Source organism: Lampris incognitus, chromosome 1 (genome assembly GCF_029633865.1).
Source record: "Lampris incognitus isolate fLamInc1 chromosome 1, fLamInc1.hap2, whole genome shotgun sequence".
In the NCBI taxonomy this organism is placed as follows: Eukaryota; Metazoa; Chordata; class Actinopteri; order Lampriformes; family Lampridae; genus Lampris; species Lampris incognitus.
In genome coordinates this window covers 149,022,035-149,034,379 of record NC_079211.1, presented here as the reverse complement: position 1 = coordinate 149,034,379, position 12,345 = coordinate 149,022,035, and the positions used below count along the sequence as shown (strand labels likewise).

Here is a 12,345-nt window from a genome sequence, read left to right as displayed (position 1 = left end):
CCAAATTGATTGACAGCTCTCTTATTACAAGAACAAACGTACAACAACTAAATCTGAGTTTCTGATGTTTTCTGATGCTGTAAAAGTTTTGTTCACGTCGCTAATGGTTGTAAAGACTGGGGTAAAACAGACTCATTTTCAATTATCATCAGTTCAGAAAGACACAAAATGGCTTATTTTCCATCTATAACTCAAAGTCCTCAATCATGTATGTCAATATACCTTAATAACAGTAGTGAACCGTGGACTCTTAAACCTTGGCCCCCTGAAACCCCTTCCTGCATCAGGGGAAAAAAAAGCAAACTACAAGCCTAGCTTACTCTCTCCTCTCCTTTTGTACTGCAAAAGTTACTAATGACAATTCCATCTCTGAAAGAAAAATTAAGACACTAGTACAGCCTAGGCAATGCAACGAGCAAACAGCACAGAGAGAGTGAGAGTTATCATCCATCCATTATCTGAACCGCTCGTCCTGCTCACAGGGATGCTGGAGCCTATCTCGGCAGTCATTGGGCGGCAGGTGGGAAAACACCCTGGACAGGCCGCCGTCCATCACACAGGGCTGACATACACACATTCATACCTAGGGACAATTTAGCACGGCCGATTCACCTGACCTACATGTCTTTGGACTGTGGGAGGAAACCGCAGCCCCTGGAGGAAACCCAGCAGACACGGGGAGAACATGCAAACTCCACACAGAGGACGACCCGGGACGACCCCCAAGGTTGGACTACCCCGGGGCTGGAACCCAGGACTTCTTGCTGTGAGGCGACTGCGCTAACCGCTGTGCCGCCCTGAGAGTTATCACCAAAACAAAAAACGGCTGACTTCTGAAGCAAAATTCAAAGTCTCCTTACAAATAATCACATCGTCACACAAGCTGTGTGTGCACTTCAGTGGAATATCGTGACAACAGTCCGGGGTGCAAAACACATGACCGCCTCCCCCTCCTACCACACAAAACCAACAAAACTTCATGTAAGCCTACACATTATGACAGCGCACACACAGCCGAGCAACCATTAACGACAGACACTTCAGAACCATGGACAGTGAACAGCCGTCATGGCAATTCTGGATCCCACCGCCACAAACAAGCAATATTGTTAATAATATTATTACATTGGCACGATGGCCAATTAAATATATATGTTACATTAAATGTGCATAATGACCGCTGAGTTGGTTAATGTACAGATTGACTGGTAGTTCTGCATAGTGACCGTTTTCCAAAATAAACCTTAATATATACAAAACAGTGGCAGTGGCAGCCATAATAAAATCAGTTGGCACGGTGGCCTATTAGATTTTAAATCCATCCATTATCCAAATCGCGCATCCTGCTCTCAGGGTCGTGGGGATGCTGGAGCCTATCCCAGCAGTCATTGGGCGGCAGGCAGGGAGACACCCTGGACAGGCCGCCAGTCCATCACATGGCTATGTTTTTTACTTATTTTAAGTTTTTTACTTATTTTACATCAAAATGTATTCACCTTAATTCTCCTTCAACAGTCAAGTTTGTGTGATCACGTCACCAAGTCCTAATGGGCGGGCGGGCAACATTCCAACTAATAACATCATAAAATGTTTTACGCCATCCAATCAGATCACATCCCTCCCTGTTTTGTCCCACCCTAATATACTGCTTTATTAGGAAATATGTCACATTATAGAAGCAGATAGGCTCTAAATGACGTTTCACGTCACCTTTGAGACCATGAATATCAGAAGGAACTAATTTCACATCAGCCTGCATTCAGTGAAGGGGAAAGGTTTTCCAGTTCAATGCAGAGAAACATAGTTTCCCACAATCCAGTTATAAAATGCAGTTTAATGTCAGGTGAAAAAAGGGACAGAAGAGAGAAGGAATTAAGCTTATTCTATACGTTTCACTTTAAATCTTTACCTACCCAGGATACTCATGAAAAACACAAACTAGCAAAAAATGTTTCCACGTGTGAGGTTAACCATCATCTGTGTAGGTGCTTCTCTGATCCAGAGCCAGGAACTGGCATAAAACTGGAGCCCGGGGAAAGGTTTTCAGCGGTTTGGTTTGGAAATGGTTTCAGCGGTTCAGTTAGATTTTTGAATAACTTTCCAAATTAAGCTCTGGTGTTGGCCTTCCTTTGTCAATTAACTCCAACTTTTCATTACAAGTTTCTCTTGGGAACGGCATGGATAATAAATTTGCAACAATGTCCTCCGCAACATGACTCGCGGCTTCCATTGTGAACCAACAGGCTAGCTAGCTAACTGGTGGTTCATCTGTGTTTTTTCTCTCTCGCTAGCTTGTGATTCGTGCCCCCCCCCCCAGCAAGCAGAATTGGTTTCTATTACAGACACTCACGCACTAGTGAGAAAAAACTAACAAGATACCTGTTAGTATTGAACCACAGGCTTGGACTCTAAACGCAGACTCAGTCTCAGTTCACAAAAATCAGTCCTTTTAATAAAAATGAGGTCGGTACACAGGTGATCAGATAGCAAGGCAACAGTGTCCAAATCGACAGGTGAAAGGCGAGGTCAAAAAAGGCAAAACAGGTCAGGAAACTATAGGGCTCAAGAAACTTACACAAGGGGGAAAAATGCTGGAACGCTGTCACACGGAACAAGAAGAACTGGCACAGAAGGAAGGCAACACTAAGACTATATACTCTGGAGGAGGGGAGACAATGAGACACAGGTGCAACACATTAGGGCAGGGCAGGTAATCACACAGGAGGGAGACACGAGGGCAGGAAGTAAATGAACTGAAATGAGACAAGAGGTGAGTATAAAAATAAAACAGGAAATACAAGACAAATAACACTGGGAGAAACAAAAGATAACTTAACTATCCAGATGGGGTGTGACAGTACCCCCCCCCCACGGCCAGCTCCAGACGGCCCAGGGTCGCCAGGGTGGGCCCGATGGAAGTCCCGGATGAGGGAGGGGTCCAGGATGTTGCTGGCCGAGACCCAGGAACGTTCCTCCGGGCTGTATCCCTCCCAGTTGACCAGGTATTGGGAGCCCCGGCCCCGAACCGCCAGGAGCTTGCGGACAGTGTAAACGGGGCCACCATTGACGAACCGGGGGGGGGGGGAGAGGGCCTGGAGGCAGGGACCAGAGAGCTTTCTATGGCCGGTTTGATCTGACTTATGTGGAAGGATGGGTGGACTCATGGCTCTGGGGAGTTTGAGCTTGACAGCAACTGGGTTAATGACCTTGGAAATAGGGAATGGCCTCACAAACCTGGGAGCGAGTTTCCAGCTGGGGGAGTTCTGGGAGGTGTTAGGAGGTTGAAGCTCTGACAGGAAAGTTTGAGAGGGTGAGAAACAGTTCTTTGCACAAGTCTTTCTCCATGAAATTACCTGCCCCGTTTTCCAGTCTATATGGGGGCTGTGGAGTGTGAGCCAGGGGTATCCCAGGATAATTCGGTGCCGAGGAGCTCGAAAGACATGAAAGCTGATTCTTTCACTGTGAGAGTCGGGAAAAGACAGGTGCAGTGACTGAGTGCGGTGGGTGACCTTACATAATAGCCTGCCGTCCAGGGCACTGGCATCCAGGGGCTGGTTGAGGCGGAAGGTTTTGATGCCCAGCTTCCTGGCTAGATCAAAGTCCATTAGGTTAGCATCTCAGCCGGAATCAACTAGGACTGGATGCTTAAGAGAGAACGCTGGGGAGATGAGGGACATTAGAGGTTGCAAACGAGAGGAATTAGAAACAGTCAAAGTACGGCTCACCAGTGCCCTCACCTTCACTGGCGAGCCTGGTCTTTTAACGGGCAGAAGGTGATGAAGTGGCCCAGTTGGCCACAGTAGATGCAGCGACCCTCTGAAACTCATCGCTGGCATTCCTCTGGGGTCAGGTGGGTTCAGCCAAGCTGCATAGGTTCCTCCGTGTCTGGGGGAGGCACTGTGATAGAGTCAGCAGGAGGAGTGTGTCGCCAGGAAGAAAAAGAAGAGCTGCTGACCTGTTGCCTCCGCTGGAGCGACGGGGAACTGCAGGGTGTGGTTCTGCCTCTCTCTCTCTCTCATACAGACGCTTGTCAATCTATATAGCCAGGACTATAAGGGAATCCAGCTCTGCAGGTAGGTCCAGGGGGGCCAATTGGTCTTTGAGAGTGTCAGAAAGTCCATCAAGAAAAGCATCAAACAAGGCTGGCTGGTTCCAGTCGCTCTCTGCTGCTAGAGTGCAGAACTCTATGGCATAATCAGAGACCCTCTTCTTACCCTGTCGCAGTCTCACCAGGGCTCGGGCTGCCTCCCATCCAGGGGCAGTCTGCCGGAAGATCTGGGTGAAGGTCTTGGAGAACAGCGACAGTGAATTGCAGACAGGTGATTTCCGACTCCACTCTGCCGTCGCCCAGGCCTCCGCTCTCCCAGTCAGGTGAGAAATAGTATATGCAATCTTTGAGCGGTCAGAGGGGAAGGCAGCAGCCTGAAGCTCAAAATGCAAATCACACTGGGTTAGAAAAGCTCTGCAGTCACCTGTGTCTCCGGGGAAACGCTCTGGTCTGGAAAGGTGGAGAGGCAGGGACGGAGTGGTGGGCGCTGAAGAAGCAGCATTGGACCCCAGAACCGGGAGATGCCGCCGGTGTCGATTCGCCAGAGCCCGGCGGGTTCTGCATCTTCCGCATTTGGTCAAAGAGATGGTTGAGCTGGGTTCCGAAAGCTGCCAAGAGGGACTCCTGATGGTCTGTTAGCTCCTTCATTTCTTGGCGAAGAAGACTGATGTGTTCATCTTGACTCTGGATCTTGTGAACCTGTGCCCGGACCACAGAGCATACTGTATCTGAGTCCGCTGAGTCCCATGTTATGGCCAGTTCGTACTGTCAGTACTGAACCACAGGCTTGGACTTAAACGCAGACTCAGTCTCAGTTCACAAAAATCAGTCCTTTTAATAAAAATGAGGTCGGTACACAGGTGATCAGATAGCAAGGCAACAGTGTCCAAATCGTCAGGCGAAAGGCGAGGTCAAAAAAAGGCAAAAACAGGTCAGGAAACTATAGGGCTCAAGAAACTTACACAAGGGGAAAAATGCTGGAACGCTGTCACAAGGAACAAGAAGAACTGGCACAGAAGGAAGGGAACACTAAGACTATATACTCTGGAGGAGGGGAGACAATGAGACACAGGTGCAACACATTAGGGCAGGGCAGGTAATCACACAGGAGGGAGACACGAGGGCAGGAAGTAAAGGACCTGAAATGAGACAAGAGGTGAGTATCAAAATAAAACAGGAAATACAAGACAAATAACACTGAGAGAAACAAAAGATAACTTAACTATCCAGACGGGGTGTGACAATGACAAGAAAATAGAAACAAATAGAAATAAAAGATAAAAATAAGAAATAGAAATAAGAACAAAATATATAAACGGGCATGGTGCGCATAACACCCTATCTATACTGCACTGCCGCAGCACAAAACAAGCAGCACAAACAGGGTAAAACAAGTTAGCGATAACAAAACCCACCCATTTAGAGAGGAGATATGATTGGTCAAGTTTACTGTCATTCGAAATTACTCCCTTCGAATTACTATTGCTCGGACCTCTGTAAAATTATAGCTGGATCACCAGTCACAGAGCTGAAAGCATACCTAGCATTTTCTTCCCAGCAACTGCAGAGGCAACAAAATTCTGATCGGGAGACAAAGGGGCTTTTTTCATTGAACCCTTCACATTCCAACACAAACCGAACAGGCAGGTTCTAATGATTTATTTCCTCAGAAACATTTGTTAGATGTTGATTGTCAAATTATGAAATTCATAAAATTAGAACTGATGACTTTTTAAATATTATTTTTTTTAGATTATCTTAGTGCCTAGAGAGCCCTGACGGTTCCCCTCTGCTTAATATTAATATAATAATAAGCCAACCCTCACCTATGGTCATGAGCTTTGGGTCGTGACTGAAAGTGTTAGCTCTTGGATACAAGTGGCTGAAACGAATTTCCTCCGTAGGGTTTCTGGGCTCAGCCTTAGAGATAGGGTGAGGAGCTCGGATATCTGGAGGGAGCTCGGAGTAGAGCCACTGCTCCTTTGCATCGAAAGGAGCAGTTGAGGTGGTTCGGGCATCTGATTAGGATGGCTCCTGACCACCTTCCTCTGGAGGTTTACCGGGTATGGCCAACTGGGAGGAGACCCCAGGGTAGACCCAGATTTCGCTGGAGGGACTGCCAATCTGGCCTGGGAACACCTTGGGATCCCCCAGGAGGAGCTGGAGGGCGTTGCTAGGGAGAGGGACGTCTGGAGTGCCCTACATATCTTGCTGCCACCATGACCCGACCTTGGAGAAGTGGCTGATGATGAATTATAATAATCCTTACATGTCTAGACACCCAAAGCGCTTCACATTGAACGGGGGAAACTCATCTCAACCTACACCAGTGTGTAGCACCCACCTGGGTGTTGCACGGCAGCCATTTTGCACCGGAAAACTCACCACACATCAGCTTGAGGTGGAGAGGGAGGAATCATTTAGCCACTTACATGGGGGGATGATTAGGTGGCCAGATGGACACAGCCAGGTTGGGAATTTTGCCAGGACACCAGGGAACCCCCTACTGTTTGCGATAGATGCCATGGGATCTTCAGTGACCACAGTGAGTCAGGACCTCGGTTTAACGTCTCATCCGAAGGACGGCATCGCCTACAGCACAGTGTTGCAGTCACTGCACTGGAGCATAGGGATTTGATATTTGTTGTTTTTGTTTGGACAGAAGGGAAGACTGCCCCCTACTGGCCCACCAACAGCTCTTCCGGCACCAACTCAGTTTCCCCGGAAGGTCTCCCATCCAAGCACTAGCCAAGCCCATACCGGCTTAGCTTCTGTCACTGGGCAGAGCCAGGGTGCATGTTGTTATGGCTGCCAGCATACTAAAAGGTCAAGTAAATCACAGATTGGGCCTTTAAGTCATGTAAAATGCAGGCTAATTGTTAATTAAGATCGATTAAGATTCCACTTTTTTCTGTCTCGACACTCGAACTTGTGACTGGCCGCGGCGTAAAACCCGACACGTCTTTGTGCCCTCGGTCTGTGTGCAGGAATGACTCGGGAGTTTTTTCGGCGGGCCGAGTGTCCGTTGACATTGAACACCGCCGTTATCTGTGGCTCGGTGAGACGTCTATCTAGCGTTGTGTACCCAGCTGGTGCAGGGTCTGCGATTAAGGTGTGTAGGGCACTGCAAGTGACACGGGGAGGCATCTGTTGACGGTGTGTGTGTGTCTGTGTGTCTAGGCTGTGACACTGACGTCGAGTCTAGACGGGCCATTTCACAGCGCCCGGTGACAGCTGATGAAGTAGTGGTCATAACAAGCGGCACTCGTCGGCGTTGTGTCATAGTGCGGCGGCGGCGGTCGTAAAGCGCTGTCCAGGCTTCCTGGGTGAAGGAGCGTTGGCGGACACGGTTTCCTGTTTGAGCTGAACACATCCACAGGTTTTGAGTTACGTCCAGTTGCAGTGTTGTCAGTGGAGCAATGGGGCAGTTCTGATTTCAACGAGAAGGGCGAAGAAATGGTTTCATGAGTGTAAATGTGTAAAGTCAGAGGCAGGGTGGTGGTGTGTGTTTGTGTGTGTGTGTGTGAGAGAGGGGGGGTGTGTATGTATGTGTGTGTGTCAAAAAGAGAGAAAGCATAATAAGTTGCACATGGGAGCAACATATCTGAATTCAAACTCGTGTGGGACTTTCAACATGGACCTTCACGTGCTGGGCCGGAGGAGCCCAGAGAAAGCCGAGGGGAGACATCACAAACATCCAGCAGGCCTCCGTGACCACCAACAAGCAGAGGGAAGAATGTCAGCGCACCACCTCGGGACATAGCCGCTACACGGCGGAGCCAACGTGGTTTGTGTTAGAATCAAATGGGACCGCGGTGCGGTTCCGCCGTGCCCAGCAGGGAGGCTGTTCCTCTTTACACGGGGAAACGGCCCGACCCCGAAAATTGAAATCATTTGTAAATTGTCATTGGGGCTCGGCGCCGACGCTGGCAGCCTTTTCTGATTTGGAGTTCTGAGGGCTTTTTGAAGAGACAGCTGTGTAACTGATCTCTATTTGAGGCCTCGTTCGGGCCTCGTTATTGCACTAGGTGAAAGGTGCATCGCAGACTCGACAGGGAACCCGCCGCTTCTATCTCCTCCACGGCCTCCGGCCAAACGTGCCTCTGGAATGCACCACACTCGCGCTGAGCTGCCAGGAGGTGCCATGAGCTCCCTCCGGGAACGCCGTTGCCATGAGCTCCCTCCGGGAACGCCGTTGCCATGAGCTCCCTCCAGGAACGCCGTTGCCATCAGCTCCCTCCGGGAACGCCGTTGCCATGAGCTCCCTCCGGGAACGCCGTTGCCTGTGTCCAGCCTGCGTCCTTTCCTCCCGTTTGGGACGGGTGATCGGGAGCGCGTTTAAAACGAGAGCTCGGTAACGTGTGGGGAGTACGAAGGAAAAGGATCGTCCACGGCTGCACCGGCGCGATTCGTTGCTTGGTGACCCGGGTTGGGGTTCGAGACTCAAGGCGGCCCGGGTGACATGCACACGTGGCGTAACGCGGAACCGGGCTTCACAGATGTTCTGTAATGTTACTTTTTTTTTTCTACCCCCTTTTCCCCCAAATTGTACCCGGCCAATTACCCCACTCTTCCGAACCGTCCCGGTCGATGCTCCACCCCCTTTGCTGATGCAGGGAGGGCTGCAGACTACCACATGCCTCCTCCAGTACATGTGGAGTCGCCAGCCACGTCTTTTCACCTGACAGTGAGGAGTTTCACCAGGGGGATGTAGTGCATGGGAGGATCAAGCTATTCCCCCCAGTCCCCCCCTCCCGAGCTGTCCCGGTCGATGCTCCGCCCCCTCTGCTGATGCAGGGAGGGCTGCAGACTACCACATGCCTCCTCCGATACACGTGGAGTCGCCAGCCGCCTCTTTTCACCTGACAGTGGGGAGTTTCACCAGGGGGACATAGTGCATGGGAGGATCAAGCTATTCCCCCCAGTCCCCCCCTCCCGAGCTGTCCTGGTCGATGCTCCGCCCCCTCTGCTGATCCAGGGAGGGCTGCAGAATACCACATGCCTCCTCCAGTACATGTGGAGTTACCAGCCACGTCTTTTCACCTGACCGTGAGGAGTTTCACCGGGGGGACATAGCATGTGGGAGGATCAAGCTATTCCCCCCAGCCCCCCCCCCCGAACAGGTGCCCCGACCGACCAGAGGAGGCGCTAGTGCAGCGACCAGGACACATACCCATATCCGGCTTCCCACCCACAGACACGGCCAGTTGTGTCTGTAGGGACGCCCGACCAAGCCAGAGGCAACACGGGGATTCGAACCGGTGATCCCCGTGTTGGTAGGCAACGGAATAGACCGCTACGCTACCCGGCTGCCCCAGTTATGTCACATATCTTGATCCTGGGGTGGAAAAAAAAAAGGAGGATTTTCCAATGGCGTTTTGAGGCGAAGGCCTCACACAGGAAGTGTTTACTTAGAGGGAGAAGGGGGCCAGACGGCGGCGTGACGAGCGGATCAGCAGCTGAAGTGTTTTGCAGCACACTGCAGGCCGGCTCCCTCCACAACCAGGTCGGCAAGCTTTATTACCGGAGGCCTCCTTCCCCTTCAGGCTCGCCTCCCTCCCCACCTCCCTCCCTCCCTCCCTCCCATCGCCGTATTGTAACTTCTCCATTTGGGGAAGAAGGGAGGGGAAGAGAGCACTGTCTGTTTTCGGTTAGCGGGACTTCAAAGAGGATTACTCTGAATGTAGTTCAACTTTCAAGACTGGGAAAAAGAGGCGATTAGCAAAATGTTTGTGTTTTGTTCAAGGTTAAAAGTCGGGAGGTGGTGTGTGCGTGTGTTTGTGCTTGTGCGTGTGTGTCTGCCTCCCGTCGTTTCCAATACCACAAGCGATGGGAGGCGGCCGTACAGGAGAGAGTCGTCAAGCCGGCCCGTGAATGTGAAACCGTACCCGCGCCGATGGCCGACAGCGAATGCGGCAGGCCTCAACGGTAGCCTAATGCAGACCAACTGGAAATAGGAGAAACGTGAGCCTGCCGGGTCCAAAATATGCCCGGTCATCTCAGAAATATGGATCAACAAAGGACTATTCACACCGATGGGCCAATTCTAAATTCTTCTAGCACCTCTCGGCGGTTTCACACCCTGTTGAACTCTCTCTTCAAAGTTCTTTTCAACTGTCCCTCACGGTACTGGTCCACTATCGGTCTCGTGCAAGTATTTAGCCTTAGGTGGCGTTTCCCAGCCGCTTTGGGCTGCGTTCACAAACAACCCCAACTCCGAGGAGACCGGAGCCCGGTGAGACGAGGGCCGTTAGCGGCCTCACACTGTCCTCGATCAGAAGGACTCGTGCCCCCGACCAACACCGGGCAAACGGTCTTCTGTAGGCCACATTTCCCGCGCCCACTGCGGGCAGGGATTCGGCGCCGGGCTCGTCCCTCTTCGCTCGCCGCTACTGGGGGAATCCTGGTTAGCTTCTTTTCCTCCGCTTAGCCGTGTGCTTAAATTCAGCCGGTCGTTTTGTCTGATCTGAGGTCAGTTAGACGTTAAGTGTAAGAGAATAAAGAAACAGTGAAGGCGATGGCTGTCTGCTATCAACTGTGTCATCTATTGCCTAAGTTTTAACAGAGCCGCCTCCCTGTTTGGTTCATCAACTCAAAGTCCAAATCCGGGAAAGGACATGCCTCCGGTTTTTTTTGTTTTTTGGCACTACGACATCACCGTGTCACATGTGTTTTTTCTCTCCCTCGCCCCCCCCCCCCATGGCTTTCACAACTTCCTTAAAGGTTGACATTCATTAAAACCTCATCAACCCAAACCAGTGTGTCGGTGCCAAAGTCATTGCCTCCAAATGTTGCCTGAGCTGCTGTGTGTTGAGAAGCGCTGTCGTGTGGAGCCCGGCTCGCCTCTGTAGACTCCAGCAACTCTGGTCAGCCGTCATAGAAGGTCCGCGACACGAAGGCAGGTGCTATCTGTGGGACACTCGACTGAACAACGTCTTGCCGTCCGTGACAGAACGAGCGTTCGGCAGCAGCGCCCCGCCCACACGCCGGTGCCTTGACTGTACGGCTGCTTAGCTTCATGTAATGGATTGTTGACGTCGAACCGTCGACCGCCCACCAAACGCAGCATGTGAACAGAACATCAACCGGATTCAAACTGTGCGTAAATACATAGATATATAGGGTTGTATGTGGTCCACTTAAGTATCCTTCGATCTGGGATATCTGGGTAGCGTGACGGTCTATTCCGTTGCCTACCAACACGGGGGTCACCGGTTCGAATCCCTGTGTTACCTCCAACTTGGGTCAGGCATCCCTACAGACACAATTGCCGTGTCTGTGGGCGGGAAGCCAGATGTGGGTATGTGTTCTGGTCACTGCACTAGCGCCTCCTCTGGTCGGTCGGGGCACCTGTTCAGGGGGGAGGGGGAATAGCGTGATCCTCCCACGCGCTACGTCCCCCTGGTGAAACTCCTCACTGTCAGGGGAAAAGAAGCGGCTGGTGACTCCACATGTATCAGAGGGAGGCATGTGGTAGTCTGCAGACCTCCCCGGATCAGCAGAGGGGGTGGAGCAGCGACCGGGACAGCTCGGAAGAGTGGGGTAATCGGCCAAGTACGATTGGGGAGAAAAGGTGGGGGTGGGGGGGAATCTAAAATTAAAAAAAGTATCCTTGAACCCGAGCACATGTCATGAGATATGAGTCGTACTTTTCAATGGCACTTTCACCCCCGATAGTCACAGAAGACGCTCCTGTACACTTGTCTCTGAGTTGGTAAGGGGCTCAGTCGGGACGGACACCGCCGAGGGGTTGAGCCTGTCAGCCGGGCGTTCGGCACACCTAAACTCAGTCAGCGGCTGGAAGAATGAGCGAGGGACTTTTTCGTCCATTCGAATTGATGTTTTCCCCTGTACTGTGCCGCTTCCTGTTCGGTAATGACCACCGAATACTCCGTCAGAGCACTGCGGCTGACGTGTGTGTGCAGGATCTCCGCCAGGAGCTGCGGGAATGACGTGTTCTCCGCATGTGACTGGTGGAAAGGGAAGAGAGACAATGAGTAAAGGTAGAAACTTGCTCTTGACGCTCGTCGTTCCCAGTTAGGGTAACGGCACATTGCTGGGCGGCCTGCAGCCCCCTGACAGTTTGCTGCCCCATCAGGACGTCCTCCTCTCAGGCCAATAGGTGGCAGAAGTTGCCAATGAGATCCTTGGGGGGGGAAATGGCGGACATTCCAGCCGATTCCAGGCAAAGATGAGAGAAACTTCCCAGGCAATCTCTCAAGTGCCACTTTGTCTGATAACTTTCCCCGATGAAAGGTGTGAGGAGAGAGAGCGGGGGACGGAAGGAATGATGGAGG

At 51.4% G+C, this 12,345-nt stretch overlaps 1 protein-coding gene across 1 annotated transcript in view; it reads left to right on the top strand.

The window, feature by feature from the left end:
• The window catches only part of arl15a (ADP-ribosylation factor-like 15a), a 255,240-nt gene that overhangs the window by 121,578 nt on the left and 121,317 nt on the right, over window positions 1-12,345 (top strand). The window lies entirely within an intron of this gene.